We start from the raw sequence: 11,124 nt of genomic DNA, 5'->3' as shown, positions 1-11,124 counted from the left end.
CACCTAAATCTCGATGCTGTTGATTTGTCACAGGTTTTGTCAAAAGTCAGAGGAGTCAAAGAAACGTCAAAGAAGTCACTACCTTGGACTTGTTAACTGAATATGATATGGCTCCCTCCGCTTTGCTCATAAATGAATCATTTTGCATCTGGCTACCTAAGATAAATTACTCATCCAAACAAAGTCCAGCCCTGTATCACTGACACATCATAATCAAACTAAATAAAAAGCAGTAAGCCTGTGAGAGCCATCATTTTTACCATGTTAGGTGAATCATGCATTCAACACACAAAATGAAAATACCACCTGTGAGTAAGTATGATGATTGTATAGGAACAAATCTCTAAACTGATCTGATTACTCTTAGTACGTAATTTTTTTCTGGGGTAATGCATTTATTCAAGAGATATTTAGTAACTATCTACAAGTGGCACATTCTTTCAGCTGTGTGAGTGTATATTACCTCTATATCTGACTTTTTACTAAATATATTCTGTGGAGTGTCCCAAGATTCTTCAGGTTCCTGACACCTGCTCCTGGCAGTTAGCTCCACCTGGAAAGCTTCACCATGCACCCAAAGATAGCTACAGCAAATTTAACTTGTTCTTTCCAACAGTTTCGAATTCCCTTTTCAATTAAATTAATTATAAACTAATTCTTACCAGCAGTGCACCCAGAAAAGTAATTTCTTTAGTACTAGGATTATCACATTTGATATTAAGTACATTGCATTCACCCAAGTCTTGCTTCCTGTTTCCTTCACCTATCATGGAGAGAAAGAGTTCTTATTTGTTTATATTTACTTAACTTCACTCAGAAAATATGTGCAGCATGAAAAAAAAATCCAAGTTCATAAAATCTTATGTGAAACAGTACCTGCTTCAAACTCCCTTTCTTCCGCAGGTAGAAAATTAACATTAGTAAATCTGTGTCTCCACCATCCTTCTCCTGGGGTTGAGTCTAACTTCTTGGGAGACTCAATGCCAGGAGCTCATGGAATGATTATATGATCCTTGATGTCTTTACCTACCCATGATGGCATCTGCTGAAGCATTTTGTTTATTTTTATATTTGATCCCAGATGTATACAAATAAGTTGTGCTTCCTCAAATTGTTGGTCTCTTTCTGGTCTGCTCAAAATCATCTATTAGCAGACCTCTCTGAGGTTCCTACGTTTCAACTTGCTATGTTTGCTGAGGCACATATGTCCTGTGGCATAAAGGCATAAATTGCCTTTAACATTTGTATCCCACTATTTAAGGTACATTAGCAAATATACCAATTCTTCAGCGCCATGTTCAGGTACTTCTTCTATAGATACCTGTGTAATCTGGGGTCTTAAGCCACTTTTAAGATCTTCTTAAGGGTTCCCTTGTACTCTCAAACCCTTACACCTATTTGTCTATCATCTATCTATCTATCTATCTATTATCTATCATCTCTCTCTCTCTCTCTACCCCTATACCTATATCTATCTATCTATCTATCTAATCTACTGTATACATTTCTATCATCTATCTCCCCTAAAGTTTCCTCTCAAGGACTCACCTATTCTCCCCCCTCCATCGCCTCCTGTCTCCCAATCTGCCACACAAAAGACCTATCATGTCATCCGGGACTTTTATAGTTTAAACTAGCATGATATCATCTCCTCACTCTAAAAGTTTCATCATGATTTCTCCTATTCCTTCAGAGATTAAACTTTCCAACTCGAAAGCATAAAAGTGATCTTTTCTATATGATGATTTGTTGTTCCTAAGGAATAAATGAAGGAAGTTCTTGCTATCAAATAGAAAGAGGGAAAAAATCTCAGGAGTAATAAGAAATCGGGTGTGAGGTAGAATTGGTCAATATTTTAAAAATAGAATCTCACCGTCACATAAATTATATTCCTATTGTTCCACCCAACATTACCAAGTTTCATTTGATAAATCATCAGAATCACAATGGAAGGGGAAAATTCCTACAAGTAGATTGCAAATTTAATGTTAATGTTTGGGTCTAAACTCATTACTTTTTCTTAAGTATTTTTAATTTATTTTGAGAAAGAGAGAAAGAGCATGAGCAGTGGGAAGAGGCAGAGTGAGAGAGAGAGAATTCAGAGCAGGCTCCATGTTGTCAGCATAGAGCCCAATGCAGGGTTCGCTCCCATGAACAACCACATCATGACCTGAGCTGAAACCAAGAGTCAGAGGCTTAACCAACTGAGCCACCCAGGTGCCCCAAATCACTACTTTTGAGTCTTAAAAATAGTATCAGATGGGGCGCCTGGGTGGCTCAGTCAGTTGAGCCTCCGACTCCTGGTTTTGGCTTAGGTCATGATCTCACAGTTCATGAGTTCAAGCCCCTTACCATCAGGCTCTGTGCTGGTGGCACAGAGCCTGTTTGGGATTCTCTCTCTCCCTTTCTGGCCCTCGCTGTTTGCACACACACTGTCTCTCTCAAATGCAATAAAATTAAAACATATGTATAGTCTCATTTTTTTTTAATGTGTGATTTTCGTATTGAGGAAATTTCTATGACACTGTTAAGCCATTTACTATCACTTTTCCAGTTATATAGAAATTCTTATTATTCGTTGAATGATGATTCAGGTTTAAGTGTTTTAGATACAATTCCAATAACCTATCTATGCTGTTATGTGTAACTAAATGACAAGATGCATTCTGAGACTCACAGTGAAAATGCTAATTTAGGAATTCGTCAGTCTGGAATGGGCTGAACCTACAGTGACTGGGATTTTTCAGTTTTAGAAAACTGATTGATATTCTCAACAATTTAGACAAGTTAGGTTCTTCCTTCTTTCCTTCCTCCCTCCTCCCCTCTTTCCCCTCCTCCTCCTCCTCTTCCTCCTTCCCCTTCCTCTTCTTCTTCCTCTTCCTCTTCCTCTTCTTCTTCTTCTTCTTCTTCTTCCTTTTCTTCTTCTTTTACTTTTAGTTGTTTGGTTTTTGGAAACTGGTTTCTCAAAAAGTGATTAAAGGGCTATTAGAGAGTGGTGAGGCTTATATACATAATTACATCATCCTGTTTATAATTTTATGGCACACTCAATTATTTAAAGAATTGGTCCTTTATGGACGAAATAATCAAAATAGAAATATAATAATAGTGCAAATTATTATAATTTGCATAATTATAATTTGCATAATCAATAACAGAATTGATCATGAATGACTTCTTAATTTTTATACCAAACATGTTCTTTAATTCCTGGGATTTCTGAAGAAGAACGTATTTTAAATGTTTATCTAAAAATTATAAAAATAAAAATTCCTGTCACTAAAAGTTATCAAATGTTGTATGTCAAATATAATCTGACGTTGCTTATGAAAGTAAACTAAAAACATGTAACAGAAAGAGTTGCTTCAACGAGAGTGTTCCAGATAGCTATTATGTTAACAGATCTTTTTCTGTGAGTAGTAGTATAGATCCTCTCACCTTGAGGATTTATCAAATAAACATAACTTGAATCTTTGCTATCAGAATATATCCAAACAATAGAAGTAGCAAAAGAAAGTATTACCTGAGAGAGGACTCATGGTCACCTGGTGAACGAATTTCAAAAACATCACTTTTCTTTTGTTCAATAAGTGTTCTCAAGAAAATTGCTTTTTATGTAAAGGTTCTGCAGATGAAAATAAAACGGACATATTCCCACAAGTACTCTCAATATGAGAATCCTCCCGTGGCTTCTCTATATTTCCTATTTTTATAAGTCCCTGATCATAAGACATTATTAACTATATATAGCTATAACTATATATAAAGCTATATATACACACACATATATATATACATATTACATTATTACATATATAATATATAATATTACATATGTACATATTACATATATTACATATATTACATATATAAAACATTATTAACTAAATATAACTATAACTATACATAAAGCTATGTATACGTATATATAATTATCATTAATTATAATTAGAAGTTTCATCATTGAAAAATTAGCATTTTATCCCATTTATTATTGCAGCTGATATTGCCTTGAGTATTTAAAACGTTTTGCAAAAAATAAAATTTCACATAATGTAAGACGCCTTGTATAATTGTTGAATAGTATATAATGCAGTTTATAGAGGAATATTGTTCTCAGTCTTGCAAAAAGAAAAAAAAAAAAGAAAGCTTTGAATATCACATTTACATATATGTCCTTGACAATCTGTAATGACAAAGCATGAGAACCAATATTTACACCGGGAAGTCTGCTCCACAAATTTTTCCACAAAAATTTATGGTTGAAGAAGTTGAAAAATTGGCATACAATTTAGTTGAAAAGTTCCATAAAAACGTTTCTTAGAGGATGAGCCAAACAGTTTTTTTGTGCATTCCAACTTCATCCATATTCTTCCAAAGCAAGGTTTTATTGCCCTAGGGAGAAGAGTGTAACCAAAGTCAGACTTACTTGGCTTTTCTAATCCTCATACACTAAAAGTATGTCTGTTGACTATTATCCTCATACTTCTAGAAGCACACAGTGAAACAGCCTCAAAATTATATTATCTCATGCTATTTCATGGGGACACACTTCGTTACAGCATATCTTATTTTAATATGGGTTTTGTCTGTATCTGCATCGAACGTCTTTGCTTTTGGGGTTTCTTTATTGCCATTTCAAACAGTAAACAACACAATAAACAAAAAAAGTCACCTCCATTTGGGAACTTCTAAATGTTTTTTTTTTGGTTCTGACATGTTTTTATACATTTTATTTCATCTGCTAGCTTTTTACTGAAAGACCGACTTCACCATTTTAAGCAATGTACTTGACATTTCCAAACAACATGACCTATAATAACATTATAAAATAATGTAATATTTAAAAGGAGAATTTGGAATCAAACAAATTCATTTTGGTCCAGTTATATAGCCTCTCCCACACAGTTTCCTGGTTTACACACCTGTATGGGAGATAGCTCTGCCCCATAGAATGACTGTAAGTGTTAAATTACATGGTAAAGGCCAAGTGCTAAGCAGAATGCTTTAATATAAAAAACGTAAAATAAACTATTTTTGTCATTTGATATAAATAGCACTAGCTCATAAATTTTATGTAAGAAATGGCTTCAAAACCACCTTTGGCTTGCTACTTATTTCAGCTCTAAAAATATCACCTGAACAATGAGTCTCAATTGTAGACACATTTAAACTTTTAGCACAAAAATAACTTTTTTTTTTTTTTTTTTGGCTAACAGATTGCAACATACTATATTTATCTTGAATGTTTCTTAATGAGTTTTTATTTTGGATGACTTTAAAAAGAATATCTGTACAAAACTTCTGTTTGTCTTGCTCTAAACTTGATATGAACGCGTGAATGTGATTCTTTCTTGAGGTCAGGAGGTTAATGCCTTCTTTAAAAAAAAAATCTAAACTAATCCAATGTCTTAAGGTCAGAGGTCTATATTGAAATTTCAGAGAGATGTTGAGTGCTTTTTCGAGTTATATCACCACAAGATGGGCTCTAGGGAAGACTGAATTATTTGTTCAGAGTTATTCCCTGTCACTCTGGCCATGCTTTCCTGAGGATGACAGGTAAGTCATTACCTAGTTGAGAAGAAATTTCATACACTGTTTCTTTTGTATTCCAATCTGCTTCCCTAGCATGATGTGTGCACTTTTTGTCAAATAAACTGACCAATTACACACATAAATGTATTGCTATTCTTGAGTACTGTTAAGCTGTTTAGTGTGGAGATTTCACTGTGAAGTTTGGAGATTTTCTTTAATAATGTCAATTTACATTTATGAAAAGGTGAACACTATATGACTTTTATTCTGTATTAAAGAGACTCACTTTTCCCCTTCCTTCCTTCCTTCCTTCCTTCCTTCCTTTCTTCCTTCCTTCCTTCCTTCTTCTTTCTCTCTTCCTTTCTTTATTTTCTTTCTTTCTTTCTTTCTTTCTTTCTTTCTTTCTTTCTGTCTTTCTTTCTTTCCTTGCCTTTTGCTTTTATTTATTTTTGCCTTAGTGGTATTGTTTCTTATAAAACTAATAATAATACCAATAAAGGTAATGGAACCATTATTTTTTTCCCTATGATAGTAGGAGGACATAATACCTCATTTTATATCACTATTTGTTTGTTTCTTTGTTTTCATAATCGTTTACTAAAATATTACAGAAGTGAATATAAAATAGCAGCTTCTAAGTCAAAGGAGGGAAAAAATTGTCCATTTAGTAGAAAACTATTTTCTAAGCCCCTCTTCTGTACCATTGATAAATCACTCGCTCTGCAGTGCTACTTAGCTTTGCCCAAAAGACTTACTCCGATTTGAGGCATAATTAATCCTCACCTGGTGCCATAAACTGAACGTGCACAGCACATCCTTCTTGCCCTTTCCTGAAAGCTGAAGTGACACAGATGTTAGGGATTTTCCAGATCCTTCTTAAATCAACTGCAGCAATTGTTTCCCTGAGAAAATTTACAATCTGGAGATGCTTTGCCCTGCTTTTACTTTCTCCCAAGAGAAAGGAGACAGCAACTCAAGAAGCTATGAGACTACTAAATGTGCTTTTATGTCCCCAGGCTAATAATAAATTCTAAGGATCTGGAGAAATTAAGCCTGCTTTGCAAATCATTGTGTTTATCTTTCCCAATATACCATCACTTGCTTCTAATAACAATAAACTTTTCTCCAAATGGGGAGGCTCTCTGGGTCTATGAATGATGTAAATGTACATAGTGTTATTAGGAAGTTAGTTACATTTGAAATAGCGAACACTTTTTTCCCTCTCTGTAAAACAGGCGAGTTCCCATTTTGCCGCCCAAAAATCCCGTACAATTCCTGCTTATTCCAGTTACCCCTCCAAGTTTTTAAATTACATTTCTTGCTTTTGGGGTAGAAGAATTATGCAGATGAATACCTTGTGTAACAAAATGTTAATTTTGTTGTAGCTATAAGCTGGATAATTTTGGTCATGAAAAGAGCAAGTTAAACTAGATTTGGCAGAAATTAGAGCAGTCCCGATTCAGCAGTAACCTTACACAAAACTTTGATTCCGTTGTAATCACATCAGACAAACTAGATTGGGCATAATTAGATGAGGATAATTAAATTCTCCATCTCTTAGGGAACATTGAAATGCACATATGTAGGATTCATTATTTTTCCCTTTGTATCCAGTTGTAGCATTGAAAATCTATACCCACGAAGAATTCAGATGGGTTTGCGACAAGACAAGAGGGGCTCTTATTCATTGTTGTTTCTCAATATTAACTGTGAAAAAAAAATTATCGTAGCTTTCGGACAATCAAGGCTACAGGATTTCTTAAGTTGATTCCACTTTATGGTTTACGCACAATTTTAAGGAATAAGGTTCTTATTAAAAAACGAACAATCAGAAATTAAGAATAGTACAAATCTGGAGTGCCTATGTGGCTCAGAGTGCCCCCCTCTTGATTTCAGCTCAGGTCATGATCTCAGGGTCGTGAGATGGAGCCCTGTGCTGGGCTACATGCTGGGCAAAAGCCTCCTTAAGATTCTCTCTCTCAAAAAAAACAAAAACAAAAACAAAACAAACCCCATAAAAACAGTTCAAATTCATTCTGTTTTGTCATAATTTAAAAAAATAAATAAATTTTGGGGGGGCCCTGAGTGACTCAGTCGGTTAAGCATCCAACTTCAGCTCAGGTCATGATCTCAAGTTTGTGAGTTCGAGCCCCGTGTCAGGCTCTGTGCTGACAGCTCAGAGCCTGGAGCCTGCTTCAGATTCTGTGTCTCCCTATGTCTCTGCCCCTCCCCTGCTCATGCTCTTGTCTCTCTCTGTCTCAAAAACAAATAAAAACATTTAAAAAATTAAAATAAATAAAAATAAAAATGTTTTGTATTAATTACTACCAATACAAATTTCATATTTTCACTATACAGCTTGTTCATTAAAAATAATGAAAATTCCTTTTTTCAAATTATTAGAAAGTTATAATAATATCACTGAATGTCATTTGATGTGTGTATTTTCCATGACTTTTACAACCTCATATAAATTGCTATCATCTTTTTGTTTAATAAATACATATGATTAAAAGACCTAAATATAGTCTAGGTCTATACTTTAGATCTGAACTTTACTATAAATTCCTTATAAAACTTATGAATCAGATTCAGAAGTACTTATTGCCAAATATGATATCCAAACCCAGAGTGAAAAATAATCACATACATTTTTTTTCTAAAGGACAAAAAAAAGTTATAAAGCAGAATATAATGTATATTTATAAGATATTTCCTGTAAGTGGTATTTCATGGGACTAGGATGAGGAATATGTTAAGTGAACTACATGAATTTCCTGTTCACAGGAACTGTATTCTTTTTTATAGTGTGCTAAGAAGAGATGATTTTTCTGGGACACTCCAAACGAAATTAGTGCAGACTTTGTATCGAGCATGGCTTTACTTTTAATTTGACTCCCACACGTAGAGCCTCTTAAAGGCTATTATTCGCGCTCTGTAAATCCTTCTTCTGTAGAGAAGGATCCATGTTGCCATATTCCAGAGATAAGCCCTTTCTTCTCATTCTCAGTAAAATGTACCTCTACCTGTTGTTATCTTTCAAGTTATACATTAAGGCATAAGGTAACAATATATCTATGAATGATTCTAAACACTGAAGCATATGATAACGAAGGAAAGCAAAACAGATAATGGACTTGGAAGCCCAGTAAGTGTTATTTTCAGACTTGAATTATATCTGATATCAATATCAGAATGCTAGATGTGTTTATTTCTATTGGAACAGTGTCTGTTTTAAATATTCTCAGCTAAAAGAGGAAAGAAATATGTGCGTGGTTACTAACCCATGTATACAACTATGTGTTAACCAGTGTTGCCCAGATAAACAACAATACAGTATAGATAGTTGTTTTTACTGTCTCTATAGGTCAAGGCAGAGTAGAGACAGAAAGCTATAGGAACTGGGCACATGTTTTATTGGCTTTTGTGGGTGAAGTGTTTTGGGATTCTTGGGCTAAGGCCAGATCAGTCAATTCAATCCAAAACAGCGTGGTTTTGGAAAATTACATGGGGTTGAATCTAATGGGTTACAAATGGGAGTCCCTGGGAGACAGGGGAAGATGCATATCACAAGGGTGGTTGGGGAAGCCATATCAGGAAGTTACATTTGCTTGTGATTCTCTGGGCTCTTATCTAAGGGCATGTGCGTACACGAGGAGGCTAGTATAAGTTAAAGGATTTATCTAAGCTTCTTAGCCAAACAAAATGGATGCCAAGAAAGCAATACCAAGGAGTAATTTAGGAAGCTCTCAACAATGTTTATTTTTGAAGTGGTTATTCATATACTTGGATTAATCTCTGCCACCTCTGTAACTCATTTCTAAAGTTGTACCTGTCCTGGGGTGCCTGGGTGGCTTAGTTGGTTAAGCATCTGACTCTTGATTCCAACTCAGGTCATGATCTCATAGTTCATGAGTTCAAACCTTGCATCAGGCTCCTCACTGTGAGGAGACACCTTGAGATTCCCTCTCTCACCCTCTCCCTCTTCTCTCCTTCAGACTCACGCTCGGTCTCTCTTTCTCTCAAAATAAATAAATAAACTTTAAAAATAAATAAAATTGTATCTGTTCTTTATTTCTTCTTCTTCTTCTTATTATTATTGTCCCCTCATTTTCCCTTCTCTGCTTGGAGTACTTTACATGGATTGATTCTTTTATTCACTCTTTGCATATCAATAATATTTCCTTTTAAGTTTTTTGTAGTAGCTTCCCTTAAATGCTTTTTTAGTTGCTCGACTTTTATATTTTTTGTCAGTTATGGTTGTGTCTGTGGAGAATGTCCATGGGACTATTCATGTTTAAAAAATATGATTCTGATTATTAATATATAATGAATTTTATAGATGCAAGAAAACATGTAGTAAGACTGTTAGGATAATATTGGTCTCATCATGAGAGATGGTGATTTGGGCAGGAAGGATGACATTGGAGAAGGAGAAAATTCAGTGGATTCACATGATATTCAACAAAATTTAAGAATGGATTGCAAATAAGAAGGAAAAGAATTGATCATGTTGTGATAATTCTTTGTCTTGATGAATTCATTCTGTTACAGTGCTTTTTTTTTACTCAGATCAACAAACCTGGAAGAGAAAAAGGAGGATCATAACATACAATATATGATATTAAAGAGCATAATTTTTTGCTTTTCTGTCTTCTTCACTATGTATTAGACTATGTCTTGGCTAGCTATGTCAACATTAAACTCAGAGGTTGGTTTGTAACTCTAAAAAACAAAAGTTATTCATTTACAGTTGTAAGGTAAAATCTAAGTGCATATGTAGACTTCCTACCAGCTTGAAATGGAGTAAAGGCCTTAAATCCAAGACTCCCTTGATCTTCAAAAGAGACATCTGAAAACCACATCTACACAAACCATAAAAAAGTTCTTGATCCCAGGTAAATCTTTTCATTGTTTGTCTCAGATATTATAGTAAAGCTAAGGGAAAGTATCTCAGTGCCAATACGCTCACCAGTCTCCACAACAAAAGTCCAGAAAATATCTGGTATTACCATCATCTCTCTGAGCCAAGCACAGTGCCTACTACATAGTCACATATTATTTAATCCGTAAGAACAAAGAACCTTGCTCACTCATACACTGTTATTAAAAGAAAATGAATTACTTTTATAAAGCTCTACACTACTAGGTAAATTGGATGATGCTTTGATCTTTCTATTAAGTGACTAAGAGACTTAAGGCATACATTATTTTTCTAGCTTTTGTAGATAAAGCATCTGAAGATGAGAGAGGTGATGCCCAAAGTCATAAAACATAGCTAAAAACTGGCTGATTCAGGACTAAAAGAGGCACTCAGGTCCAAGTACATCAATCTTTCAACTACATCTGCCCACCTAGGAATAACATAGTTCTACAGGATTGTGTGGCTTGACCTCTAATTAGGAGAAGAAACTTTCTTTCTTAAAATGCTTTTGCCAGGGTTTAGATTTACTATAGGCATCTAAGGGATGAACCAATTTATATAAAAATCCAATCACCAATAGAAATTTTAGACCCCCTAATATTGGGCACTTCACCATCTTTGGTATGTAAATATTTTATTCATATCAATATCTTACTCCTCATAAG

This window comes from Leopardus geoffroyi, chromosome A1 (assembly GCF_018350155.1).
Source record: "Leopardus geoffroyi isolate Oge1 chromosome A1, O.geoffroyi_Oge1_pat1.0, whole genome shotgun sequence".
Taxonomy (NCBI): Eukaryota; Metazoa; Chordata; class Mammalia; order Carnivora; family Felidae; genus Leopardus; species Leopardus geoffroyi.
The sequence above is the reverse complement of the archived record's forward strand: the minus strand, read 5'-3'. Positions refer to the sequence as shown.